Raw genomic sequence first — 13,739 nt, forward strand, 5'->3', positions numbered from 1 at the left:
ATGTGAAGAAAAATGTCATAAGAGAGTAGTCAGCATTTCACAGGTGGTAAAAATTATATATATATATATATATATATAAAGGATATTTTTAACTGAAATTTGAGCACAGGCATAGATTTAGTGTGCATTTTTGTATACTAAGAATATAATTGTGCATGTTTATATATATATATATATATACACATATCCTATTGTGAAACTGACTTTACTAATTGGACAATGATAAATATTAAGGAATGAATAATTGAAGATAAGTTGTGTTACAGATACAAGTTTTCAATCACTTACGCTCTTCTAAACCTCAAATAAAAAATGAGTGAATTTTGGTCATGGAGGCCATTGTCATTTTTTTCATTGTGTCTGATTACAATGGTTGGTAGGAGAAAAAGACATTCTTTTTTAGTTGACTGAAATGTCCTGCAGGTACAAAATAAAGGTGCCAAACTTAAGGCCTCTGAGAGCAGAAAAAGTTTCAGAGTGAACGCTCCAAGGATGTATAGCCCATTGTACTCAGCGTGAGAATCTAACCTTAGTGGTACTTTTGCACTTGCAATGGACTATTGATGAAAAAGGGGAAACTGAAAAAAAAAAAAAAAAAAAAAAGGACAGCAGTAGAGTAGGAAAGATGCCCACAAAATGAACAAAATAGCAGAAAGAGGCTTGAGCCTAAAAAGCCCACAGCCTTTTAATCTGAGCCCTTTCTCTGTTTTCAGTTTCTGGTTCAGCCATTTTGATAAAAATCTTTTTCACTTCTTTTACCTTCCATGGATTGATAATACTACTTGGCAGAGCTAAACATGAACAATGGACCTGATTACTGTTGCTTTCTATTTAAGGAAGAGTAGTTCTCACCTCGAATGCAGAATATACTACTCTTATGACAACTTTCAAAACATACGAAGAGATTAATTGTACATGCTTAGGACTTTTAGAAATGAGAGATGCAGTATCTTTCTATATATATTTGAACTTCTGTTATTTTATGTTAAGGGTGAAAATTGAGAGTTTACATTCAGACCAAATTAAACTGGGCAGCTTGCATAAACAAAAACAAATCCAACATGGATTATTTAGGTTAACACTTCAGTGTGGATTTCTTTATTACTTCCAGGCTAATCTTCTTGGCAAGACTGCCTTCGTTATACACCACTGTACAAGTTCCAAATAAACCTGGCTCTTGAGTTCCTTGAATGAATACAGCTACTTACCACCTTGGCCAATAAGATCTGATAGGCCCTTCTGGAGCCTCCTCATATACTCCTTAGTAGCTTCGTAGCTGTGATAAAATGTCACATCCTCAAACAGAGAAATTAGGTCCCTTTATACTTCTGTTATCTCCTTGACTTCACTCATTCATTTATTCACTCATTAAATCAGCAAGTGTCAGTTATTGAGAGCCTTCTATATGATGGGCTTAATTCAGACACTGATGCTGCTGCAGCTGCTAAGTCGCTTCAGTCGTGTCCGACTGTGCGACCCCATAGACGGCAGCCCTTCAGGCTTCCCCGTCCCTGGGATTCTCCAGGCTTCTCCAATGCATGAGAGTGAAAAGTGAAAGTGAAGTAGCTCAGTCGTGTCCGACCCTCAGCGACCCAATAGACTGCAGCCTTCCAGGCTCCTCCATCCATGGGATTTTCCAGGCAAGAGTACTGGAGTGGGGTGCCGTTGCCTTCTTAGAATTCATACACTAGAAGACATTAATGAATAAAACAAAGGTACCTGTGTTCATGAAGTTAAATTCTGGGTGAGTGTATAGGAGGAATAGATAATAAGCCATAAACATTTTAAATAAGCATAGGAAATGTCAGAAAGTGAAATATACAAAGAGAAATGTAGAGCAAGAGGGACAAATGAGAAAGTGAGGTGAGGAGGTATGTGTACTGCCTTCAATAGTTTGATTCACAACACAGACCTAAGAGGAAATGCTAGGTTGTAGGGAATAAAAGCTATGAGGGCTTCCCTCATAGCTAGGGCTTTTCTCATAGCTCAGTTGGTAAATCATCTGCCTACAGTGCAGGAGACTGGGGTTCGATTCCCGGGTTAGGAAGATCCCCTGGAGAAGGAAATGGCAACCCACTCCAGTACTCTTGCCTGGAGAGTCCCATAGACAGAGGAGCCTGGCAGGCACAGTCCAGGGATCACAAGAGTCAGACATGACTTAGTGACTATATCACCACCAGGGAATTAGAAAAAAAAAAGGAAAAAGGGAGGGAAGTAGAAATGATAAGATAGAGCAGGTAGAGAAGACAGTAAAAGCTCTCAGTTAAAAGCATGATTGGCATATCACAAGAATAGCCATATAGAATAGGTCAGTGACAAGAGTTGAGACAAAAGAAAAACCATCAACTGTAAGGAATGAGCTCACAAACAGGTCATTGTCCTGACTTTGGCTTTTGATGAAAGAGGTAGGAAACCATTAGAGGGTTTTCTACAAAGAATGGTGTATTCTTAGATTTTAAAAGAATTGTTTCGGTTGCTGTTTGAGAATCAGGGAAACAAGGGAGGTACCAGACCTGGGAGGAGATAATGGTTAGTCCAGAGGAGGCAGAAGACTTGAAACATGATATTAATATTCAAAGTGGTAAAAAGTGGAAAAATTCTGGAATTATTTTAAAGTAGGGTCAGGAGGATTCCCTGACAAACAAAATAGGAAGTGTGAGCAGAAGAGTAGAACTAAAAGATGCAAAGTATGACATATACCAATAGTCATCTTAGATCATTTTTTATCCTGGATGTAGTAAAGCTTTCTATCTAGTCTCCCTGATTTCACTTTTACATTGCTTTTGGATTGGCTGAAGAGATCCTTCAATTTTAAAGTAAAAATAAAGACATATTTTTTCATTTTCACCAGAACTTTATTGGACAACATCCTCATATTTTGTTCCACTACCTCCTGCAATTTTTCACCCAACTTCATAATTCTATCTTTCCAAAATGTATTACCTATTTGAGCAAAGAACTGTTTCAGATGCCTTATATAGTCTTTCAGGGAAATGCATTTTTTTCCACTAACAGAATTATTGTAAAGATTGTAATAAATGGAAATCTGAAGTTCCAATGTCTGGTGAATACAGTGGATGAATCAGAACCTCCCTGCAAACTGTAACAGATTTCGTCTAGTCATCAAAAAAAAAAGACCAAAAAACAAACATCAAAAAATGTGGTCTTGCATTATCCTGATGGAACATTATGCATTTTCTGTTGACTAATTCAATATCTAGTAAGATTTTCATGTATAATTTCTAATATTAAATTGAAAATAACCAACCATACACTCACAGAAACAATGAACTTAAGCCACGTTTGGAAAAAGAAAGCTAATAAACAATCAAAACATTAACTGGGGCCACCACTAGTGGATATGGGTAATTAAGTTATCATATAAGGGCTTTTAATGACTACGATCATGTTTTCAAAGAGTTAAAATACATGATTGAGTCTTTCAACAGAAACATCAAAATTATTTTTAGAAATCTGAATGGCAATTACTGTACTGAAACAACAATATGTGAAATTAATGTTTTATATTAAGGATGAATAACATATTCATCACAGCATAAAAAAATATACTCAAAAAATTGGTGAACTGAAATGTATATTTATATTCAACACAGTAGAAAAAAAATTGGTGAACCTAGGTAAGATAAAATTGAAAAGCAACATCTTCCTTCCCTTCACTCAGTCGTGTCTGACTCTTTCCGACCCCATGGACAGTAGCCTACCAGGCTCCGCCGTCCATGGGATTTTCCAGGCAAGAATACTGGAGTGGGCTGTCATTTCCTTCTCCAGAGAGCAAAATGAATGAAACTGTAAAAGACCACAATAAGATCTAAAAAAAAGAAAAGTATGATTGGAATCCATGAAAGAGAAATAATAGATAATGTGGCAGGTACAATATTGGAAGACATAATAACTCATAACTATTCATCAAGCTGCTGATTTGAGAATCTCTATGAGTCTCATAAAAAATAAATACAAAGGAAATTACACTTAAGTACACTACAATAAACCTGCTGAATACCAAAGTCAAAGAAAGATACTGAAGATATAGAATAAAAAGGCAAAGGAACAACAATAATAAAAAAGATAACTGACCTCTTAATAGAAACAGTGGAAACAAAATAAAATAAAATGATATTTTTCAAGTGGTGAAAACTATAAACAACTTCCTAAGATACTATCTTCGATGAAAATATCCTTTGGAAAATAAGGTAATACTTAAGGCATTTTCAGACAAACAAAACAGAAAATTTGCTACAAGTAGCAGACTGCCCTGAATGAATTACTCAGAATAGTTTTTCAGGCTGAAGGAGAATGATACCAAAATGAAGTTTGAAACACAAGAAGTAATCAATATTGGAGAAAAGAATGTCTGTCTGAATAAATATGATTGAATATTGACTGTACAAAATAATAATACTGTCTTCTGCAGCTTAGAAAGTACATCTAAAATGAAATTATGCAGCAAAATAGTACATAGGTTGTGGGGGGAGTATAAAAGGAGTTAAAATATTCTAACACTTTTGTATTTCTAATAAATGAATATGCAAAGTAATAATTTAAACTCCAGGAGATGTAATAACTCCAGGAGGCAGGTCAAATAAATCTCTAAAATAATAATGCAAGAAATGTATAAGAAAAACTCAAATTGACAGGAAAATTGAAGCATGAAAGTATAGGCAAATAGAATCTTTAAACCTAAGAAATCAGTGTTTTCATTAAATGCAAAAGAACTAAAGGCATCAAAATAATACTATTATATTAAGTGCTTAATTTTTAATATGCTATTTATAAGAGACACACTTTAAATTTAAGGCTAAATAAAAAGATGGGAAATAAAAGAAATGGAAATATATACACTTTGCAAGCACCAACAAAGTGAAACTTGCTGCAGTTGTAATATCATAAAGCATTATTAGCAATAAAGAGGGATTCAGCTAAGTTCAGCTCAGTTCAGTCACTCAGTCGTGTTCAACTCTTTGTGACCCCATAGACTGCAGCAGCTAGGCCTCCCTGTCCATCACCAACTCCCAGAGTTTACTCAAATTCATGTCCATTGAGTCGGTGATTCATTCCAACCATCTCATCCTCTGTCATCCTCTCCTCCTCTCGCTTTCAATCTTTCCTAGCATCAGGGTCTTTTCAAAAGAGTCAGCTCTTTGCATCAGGTGGCCAAAGGATTAGAGTTTCAGCATCAACATCAGTCCTTCCTATGAACACCCAGGACTGATCTCCTTCAGGATGGACTGCTTGGATCTTCTTGCAGTCCAAGGGGCTCTTGAGAGTCTTCTCCAACACTACAGTTCAAAAGCATCAATCCTTTTGCGCTCAGCTTTCTTTATAATCCAACTCTCACATCCATACATGACTACAGGAAAAACTATAGCCTTCTCCAGACGGACCTTGGTTGGCGGAGTAATGTCTCTGCTTTTTAATATGCTGTCTAGGTTGGTCATAACTTTTCTTCCAAGGAATAAGCGTCTTTTAATTTCATGGCTGCAGTCACCATCTGCAGTGATTTTGGAGCCCCCCAAAATAAAGTCTGACACTGTTTCCACTGTTTCTCCATCTATTTGCCATGAAGTGATGGGACCAGGTGCCATGATCTTCGTTTTCTGAATGTTGAGCTTTAAGCCAACTTTTTCACTCTCCTCTTTCACTTTTATCAAGAGGCTTTTAGTTCTTCTTTGCTTTCTGTCATAAGGGTGGTGTCATCTGTGTTTCTGAGGTTATTGATATTTCTCCTGGCAATCTTGATTCCAATTTGTGCTTCATCCAGCCCAGCATTTCTCATGATGTACTCTGCATGTAAGTTAAATTAGCAGGGTGACAATATACAGCCTTGACATGCTCCTTTTCTGATTTGGAACCAGTCTGTTCCATGTCCAGTTCTAACTCTTGCTTCTTGACTTGCATACAGATTTCTCAGCAGGCAGCTTAGGTGGTCTGATATTCCCACTTCTTTCAGAATTTTCCACAGTCTGTTGTGATCCACACAGTCAAAGGCTTTGACATAGTCAATAAAGTCAAAGTAGATGTTTTTCTGGTACTCTCTTGCTTTTTTGATGATCCAGAGGATGTTTGCAATTTGATCTCTGGTTCCTCTGCCTTTTCTAAATCCAGCTTGAATATCTGGAAGTTCATGGTTCACATATTGTTAAAGCCTTGCTTGGAGAATTTTGAGCATTACATTGCTAGTGTGTGAGATGAGTGCAATTGTACAGCAGTTTGAACCTTCTTTGACATTGCTTTTTTGGGATTGGAATGAGTCCTTTTCTAGTCCTGTGACCACTGCTGAGTTTTCCAATATAGCAAACTTTTAAATATATAGTTGAAAAATTACATAGTCTATTTTCATAACACAATTGAAATGTTAGAAATCCATAATAAAAAGATAGCCAGAGGGTACCCATATTTTGGAAAATTAAACAATATACTTTAAAATAACCTATGGAGAAATAAATAAGTCACAAGGAAAAAGTAGAAAAATACTTCACCTCATGATAATGAAATCACTATGTATCAAATTGATGGAATAAAGCTAATGTCATCCTTAGAGGAAAATACATAGTTTAAATGGAAATGTCAATCAAGAAGACAACTAAAATGCTAGGAAGCCATCTCTAAACCCAGAAAATAACTCAATCTCAAAACCAAAAAGATCTTTCATGGTGGCTGAGCTGGTAAAGAATTGATTGCAATGCAGGAGACCCAGGTTGGATTCCTGGGACAGGAAGTTCCTCTGGAGAAGGGATAGGCTACCCACTCTGGTGTTTTGGGGCTTCCCTGGTGGCTGAGATGATAAAGAATCTGCCTGCAATTTGGGAGACCTGGGCGTGATTCCTGGGTTGGGAAGATCCCCTGACGGAGGTCATGGCAATCCATTCCAGTATTCTTGCCTGGAGAATCCCCTTGGACAGAGGAACCTAGCAGGCTACTGTCCATGCGGTTGCAAAGTGTGACATGACCGAGCAACTAAGTACACAGCACAGAAAGAAAATGTCAAATATAGGAACTGAAAATAGTAAAATAAAAAAGCAGACTCTAGATATGATGAACAGAGCCAAATACTGCTTCTTCGATCAGACTTATACAATTGATAAAAATTTGTGAGACTCAAGGAACAAGAAGAGAGAGAATTCCTTAATGATCTAGTGATTCGGACTCTGTGCTTTCACTGCTGAGGACCCTGGTTACAATCCTTGGCCCCATTACAAACTACTTGGTACAGCTGGAAAAAAAGAGAGAGAGAGAAAGAATACCTAAATGTTCAGTTTTGGAAACGAGAGAAAGGGAATACAATCAGAGAACATACAAACATATAATGAGAATATCATGAACAACTCTATGTCAATAGATAAAGTGGAGAAATTCCCTGCTGAATTTTATGCAAAGTAAATGTAAAAATTAGTAGTTCCCTGTCTGTTAATTAAACTTAATCTGCATTTATAAACCAACCCACAAAGAAATCTCCAGTTCCAGATGGCTTCTCTAGGTCCAGATGTTTCTTCACTAGGATTAAACATTTCCAATCTTCCATGAATGCTTCCAGAGAATGGAAAGGAGAAGGAACAATTTCTGCCTTATTTTATGTGTCTAATACAATCTTGATAACAAAAGATGACAGGAAAACTATAAGTAATAACAAAGTCCAATCTATTGATGAACATAGTTATAAAATTGCGACATAGAATATTAGCAAATTAAACTAAGAAACATAGATGAAGATAACATATTATAAGAAAAGTGAGTCTATCCTGAGTGTAATAATTTTAATGTTTGAAAATTTCTAAAATTATAATTCATTGTATTAATGAAATAAGTAAGAGAAAATATGATTACCTCAATATTTATAGAAAAAGTATTTGCTAAAACTTAATATCTGAAATGGGCTTCCCTGGTGGCTCAGACAGTAAAGTGTCTGCCTGCAATGAGGGAGACCCGGGTTCAATAGCTAGGTCAGGAAGATCCCCTGGAGAAGGAAATGGCAACCCACTCCAGTACTCTTGCCTGGAAAATTCCATTGCAAAGAGTCAGATATGAATGGACGACTTCACTTTCACTTTTCATTTAACATCTGAAATATCTTGTTCAGTTCAGTTCAGTTCAGTAGTTTAGTCGTATCTGACTCTTTGCGACCCCATGAACTGCAGCATGCCAGGCCTCCTTTTCCATCACCAATTCCCGGAGTTTATTCAAACTCATGTCCATTGAGTTGGTGATGCCATCCAACCATCTCATCCTCTGTCATCCATTTCTCCTTCTACCTTCAATGTTTCCCAGCAATGGGGGCTTTTCCAATGAGTTCTTTGCATCACATGACCAAAGTATTGGAGTTTCAGCTTCATCATCAGTCCTTCCAATGAATATTCAGGACTGATTTCCTTTAGGATGGACTGGTTGGATCTTCTTGCAGTCCAAGTGACTCTCAAGAGTTTTCTCCAACACCACAGCTCAAAAGCATCAATTCTTTGGCACTCAGCTTTCTTTGTAGTCCAACTCTCATATCCACACATGACTACCGGAAAAACCATAGCTTTGACTAGATGGACCTTTGTTGGCAAAATAATGTCTCTGCTTTTTATTATTCTGTCTAGACTGGCCATAACTTTCCTTCCAAGGAGCAAGCCTCCTTTAATTTCATGGCTGCAATCACCATCTACAGTGATTTTGGAGCCCCCCAAAATAAAGTCTCTCACTCTTTCCATTGTTTCCCCATCTATTAGCCATGAAGTGATGAGACCAGATGCCATGATGTTAGTTTTCTGAATGTTGAGTTTTAATCCAACTTTTTCACTCTCCTCTTCCACTTTCATCAAGAGGGTCTTTAGTTCTTCTTTGCTTTCTGCCATGTGGGTCATGTTGTCTGTGTATCTGAGGTTATTAATATTTCTTCTGGCAAACTTGATTCCAGCTTGTGCTTCATCTAGCCCAACGTTTCTCATAATGTACTCTGCATATATGTTAAATTAGCAGGGTGACAATATATACAGCCTTGACATACTCCTTTCCCTATTTGGACCCAGTCTGTTATTCCATGTCCAGTTCTAACTGTTGCTTCCTGACCTGCACACAGATTCTTAAGAGGCAGGTCAAATGGTCTGGTATTCCCATCTCTTTAAGAATTTTCCACAATTTGTTGTTATCCACACAGTCAAAAGCTTTGGCATAGTCAATAAAGCAGAAGTAGATGTTGTTCTGGAACTCTTTTGCTTTTTCAATGATCCAACAGATGTTGACAATTTGATATCTGGTTCTTCTGCCTTTTTGAAATCCAGCTTAAACATCTGGAAGTTCACAGCTCACAAACTGTTGAAGAAATATCTCTTAGCAAAGCAGAAATAAAACTTTGGTAATGGATAACTACAAAACACTTAACAGTTAATATTGCAATTAAAGATAAATTTTGAAATATTTCATCTGACATTAGAAAAAAACCAGGATGATTACATACTTCAGCAATTTACTGGTGTTCATTGCCAGTGGACAAAGACAAGAAAAGACTTAAAATAGAACTACCATATTAAAATGTTTTTATATTCTATAATAAAGTATTTTATGTATAATAATGGTATTGTGGTCAGTTTGAAATTCTTTTATTATTTATGTTAGTAAATATTTTATGATAAAATATTCAGAGTTGGAAACATGTCTATAATTTACTTTATACTTACACAACATAATTTTTATTAAACAAAATATAGCAAAATATTAACTGCTATTGAGATTCATTTATTATTATATGTTTTTTCATTGGGCTATTCAGTATGCTTTTCCAAATACATGAAAAATTTTATTACATCAATAAAAACTAAGTAAGTATATAAACTAGATTATTTCCCTGTAGAATATGTGCCTCATTTGGGTGATTGCTATTTACTGAATGTATGTATGAATGAATAAATGAAAGAGTAACTAAAGTAAAGCTAAATAAGCAATGAAAGTGTAGTTATTCCTGAAATTCAAACTGAAATATTATTAATTAATAAATAGGATTGAGTATTGTTACAGCAAACTTTTTTAACCTATATATCGATAAAATAGAAATGATCCATTCACTGAATTTTCTCAAGAAAGGGTTTATAGTTGCATTTTTTTATCTTATAAATTTGATTTTGTTAAATAAATGTTTCTCATGACTTAGATTGTTTTTCTTTTTTTTTCTTGAAGTAAAGAGTTGTTCATTACCTGATAATTAATTTTCAGGCTTTACCTGCACATATAGACTGTGTATGTTTGAGTCTTGCCTGAACAGTTCTTCGGTTATAACCTAGAAGTTAGTACATTTTTTCTCTATACAACCTGATACTTGGTTACTTTTGTTTGATTTGTCTTTTTGCTCTAAAATATTGCATAATAGTTGTTGATATCAAGTGGAGTGGGGAAATATGTCAATTAATTACTGGCTTCTAGTTATTTTGAGTAACATGTCTGTAAAGTAAAGTGAACAGGAGCTTTTGTCACATTGGAGGCACCTTGAGTGGAAGAATCTTGGATGAAAGGAAACTTACCTAATTCCTTCAGTTCTGACTAATAAGATGCCTTTTATTTAAATGCAAATTAAATTTAAATACTTTTCAAAATGTTCTTTGTGTGTGTGTGTTTGTGTGACACACACACAAGCCTCTGGCTTGAGGCCAACTTAGAAGTAACTCTTATAAAATCAGTAAATAAAAGGAGGAAAGGCAAACACCTAGTTCCTCCAAAGCTTGAAGATGTTGCATAGCAGATGCCTTAAAATCTCTAACTGTAATTCACATTGTTGTTGAGTTGTTAAGTCATGTCTGAGTCTTCTGTGATCCCATAGTTGGGGTCACTGAGGGTCGGACACGACTGAGTGACTTCACTTTCACACATTGGAGAAGGAAATGGCAACCCACTCCAGTGTTCTTGCCTGGAGAATCCCAGGGATGGGGGAGCCTGGTGGGCTGCCATCTATGGGGTCGCACAGAGTCGGACAGGACTGAAGTGACTCAGCAGCAGCAGCAGTAGGCTCCTCTGTCCTCTTGTCCCAGGCAAGAATCTTGGAGTGTGTTGCCATTTCTTTCTCCAGGAGGTCTTCCCGATACAGGGATCAAACCCATTTCTCCTGCATTGGATCTTTTACTGCTGAGCCACCAGAGAAGCCCCATAATTCACACTAGAATTTAGGAATTGTTTGAGATTAACACTGACCTCTTTTTCCAATAGGGCTTCCCTGGTGGCTCAATGGAAAAGAAGACTGCCAATGCAGGAGATGCAGGTTCAATCCCTGGGTCAGGAAGATCTCCTGGAGGAGGAAATGACAACCCACTATAGTATTCTTGCCTGGAGAATCCCATGGACAAGAGGAGCCTGGTGGGCTTCAATCCATGGGGTCATAAAAGAGTCGAACACAACTTAGCAATTAAACAACTTTTTTTCCAAATAAAGATACAGGTTCATTAGAATATGATTTTTTTCTGTAGGCTGCTCCTATTTCCAGCCAAGAAGTTTTATGCAGTATTCACATTCAGCCCATTTCTTATAATTACACCTTTCCTTGAAGTCATGAGCAGCATTGAGAAAATGATACTTTCATTTGGAATTTGTCTTCCAGCTAAGTTTCAAATTGTTATCACAGAATAGGCTGCATTCTCTCCCTTCTACTGGTAGCATATTTAGGTCTAAGAATTTAAAGCCTAAGAAATCTTAAATGCTGCACCAAATAAACAGAATCCTCAATTTAGAAACTGTTAATTGTCTGCAGTAATGGAGATTTCAGTTCAGTTCAGTTCAGTTACTCAGTTGTGTCCAACTCTTTGCAACCCCATGAATCGCAGCACACCAGGCCTCCCTGTCCATCACCAACTCTCGGAGTTCACTCAAACTCATGTCCATCGAGTCGATGATGCCATCCAGCCATCTCATCCTCTGTCGTCCCCTTCTCCTCCTGCCCCCAATCCCTCCCAGCATCAGGGTCTTTTCCAATGAGTCAGTTCTTCGCATGAGGTGGCCAAAATATTGGAGTTTCAGCCTCAGCATCAGTCCTTCCAATGAACACCCAGGACTGATCTCCTTTAGGATGGACTGGTTGGATCTCCTTGCAGTCCAAGGGACTCTCAGGAATCTTCTCCAACACCACAGTTCAAAAGCATCAATTCTTCGGTGCTCAGCTTTCTTTACAGTCCAACTCTCACATCCATACATGACCACTGGAAAAACCATAGCCTTGAGTAGACGAACCTTTGTTGGCAAAGTAATGTCTCTGCTATAGCCTGAATAAATTGAAGCCAGGGAAAGACTGAAGCTTGTTAGCTTCTGATTTTAACTCTAATTTTCTCATCTTTTTCTCCTCCCTCTGGCTAAGTCTCAACAGTTTAAAATGAGTATCAGAATTCAGATGAATTGACATTTTCTGTCTTCCTTGCTTCTGTCATCCTCTTGTTAAGTTGAAAGTCATAACAAAGTGGAAGCAAAGAGTGGGTGTAACAAGATAAATTTACAATGGTTAATGGAGGTTTTCTTATTTAACTTACATCAGCATAAAACAAATGTTTTGTCTTTTAAACTAGGCAACAGTCCACTGATCAATAACAGTGATGGGTGTGTGTGTATTTGTGTGTGTGCATGATTTGCTTTCAATATTTTGTCTGGTCAGAGAAAAAGAGGGTAGAACACAAAGTGAATGCTGAACATTGTGTACTCAGCTTCAACAGCCTTATCCAAACAATGCAATGACATTTCTGTTCCATAATATATAGCAAGAATCATTACCAGTTATTACTCATCAGGATGATGAGTTGTTCTAATGCTTCATTCATAGCTTCGCAAACAAATATTTATCCTGCACTATTTACATCCTGAGGCAATAGGTGTTGTATTGGATTGATTTTTCTGCTTAGTAACAGAACATTTCCAAAGATAAGCCGGGAAAATTGTACCTGAAATAGCTGATTTATAGTATGTTATTAAAGGCTACCAAGGCAGTTACTGTAAAGACTCTATGAATAAATTTATGTTTTGCAAGACTCTTCACACATATCTGAAGTCATTTTCAAGTTTGTGGACAAAGATAGTTACTCTTCTAATGGTAAGTATATGTATTCATTTTTGTCTCTGGACCATTTTCTTGAGCCATACACAAGATCATATACCAGTCACCTGGGATAACTTAGTGAACAATATAGAGAAAAATCCAAGCTCTGATGGAGTAGGTACATTTATAGAACTTAACATGTGATTGACATTGATATAAATGTCTTAAATGTATTAACTCATGCAATTCTCAGTACAGCCCTTGAGGTAAGTACTAATATTAGACTTATTTTACAGATGTGTAAACCAAGGTAGCAAATGTTTGCATGTTTTGCCCCAGAGCTGCAGAAGTGATGATCATGAATTCAAATCCTGATAGTCTATGATCTTTACTATACCACACTCCGTCTCAATGTGAGCACATTGGGTCTTACATTCTAGTGTGGTGAAAAAAAAATTTAAGAATATAAGTGAAAAAGAGAAATACATGTTTGAAATAAAAAATGCTAGTTCTGATCCTTTACAATGTTAACAGCTTTGAAAATCATTAGAAAATCAAAGAGCCAGCAAGAGCAATGATCAATTTGTAATGAAAAATTGAAGTACTGTGTCACACGGCACAGGAAGACAAACCAGTTTATCTCAAGACACTAGGAACAATTTGATCAGGTGGTTCTCTGCAGACCCTAAAAAGGGGGTATTCTGGTTACCTTGATATGAGTGTATTTATGCCTCCTTCTGAT

This window comes from Bos taurus, chromosome 9, assembly GCF_002263795.3.
Source record: "Bos taurus isolate L1 Dominette 01449 registration number 42190680 breed Hereford chromosome 9, ARS-UCD2.0, whole genome shotgun sequence".
NCBI lineage: Eukaryota > Metazoa > Chordata > Mammalia > Artiodactyla > Bovidae > Bos > Bos taurus.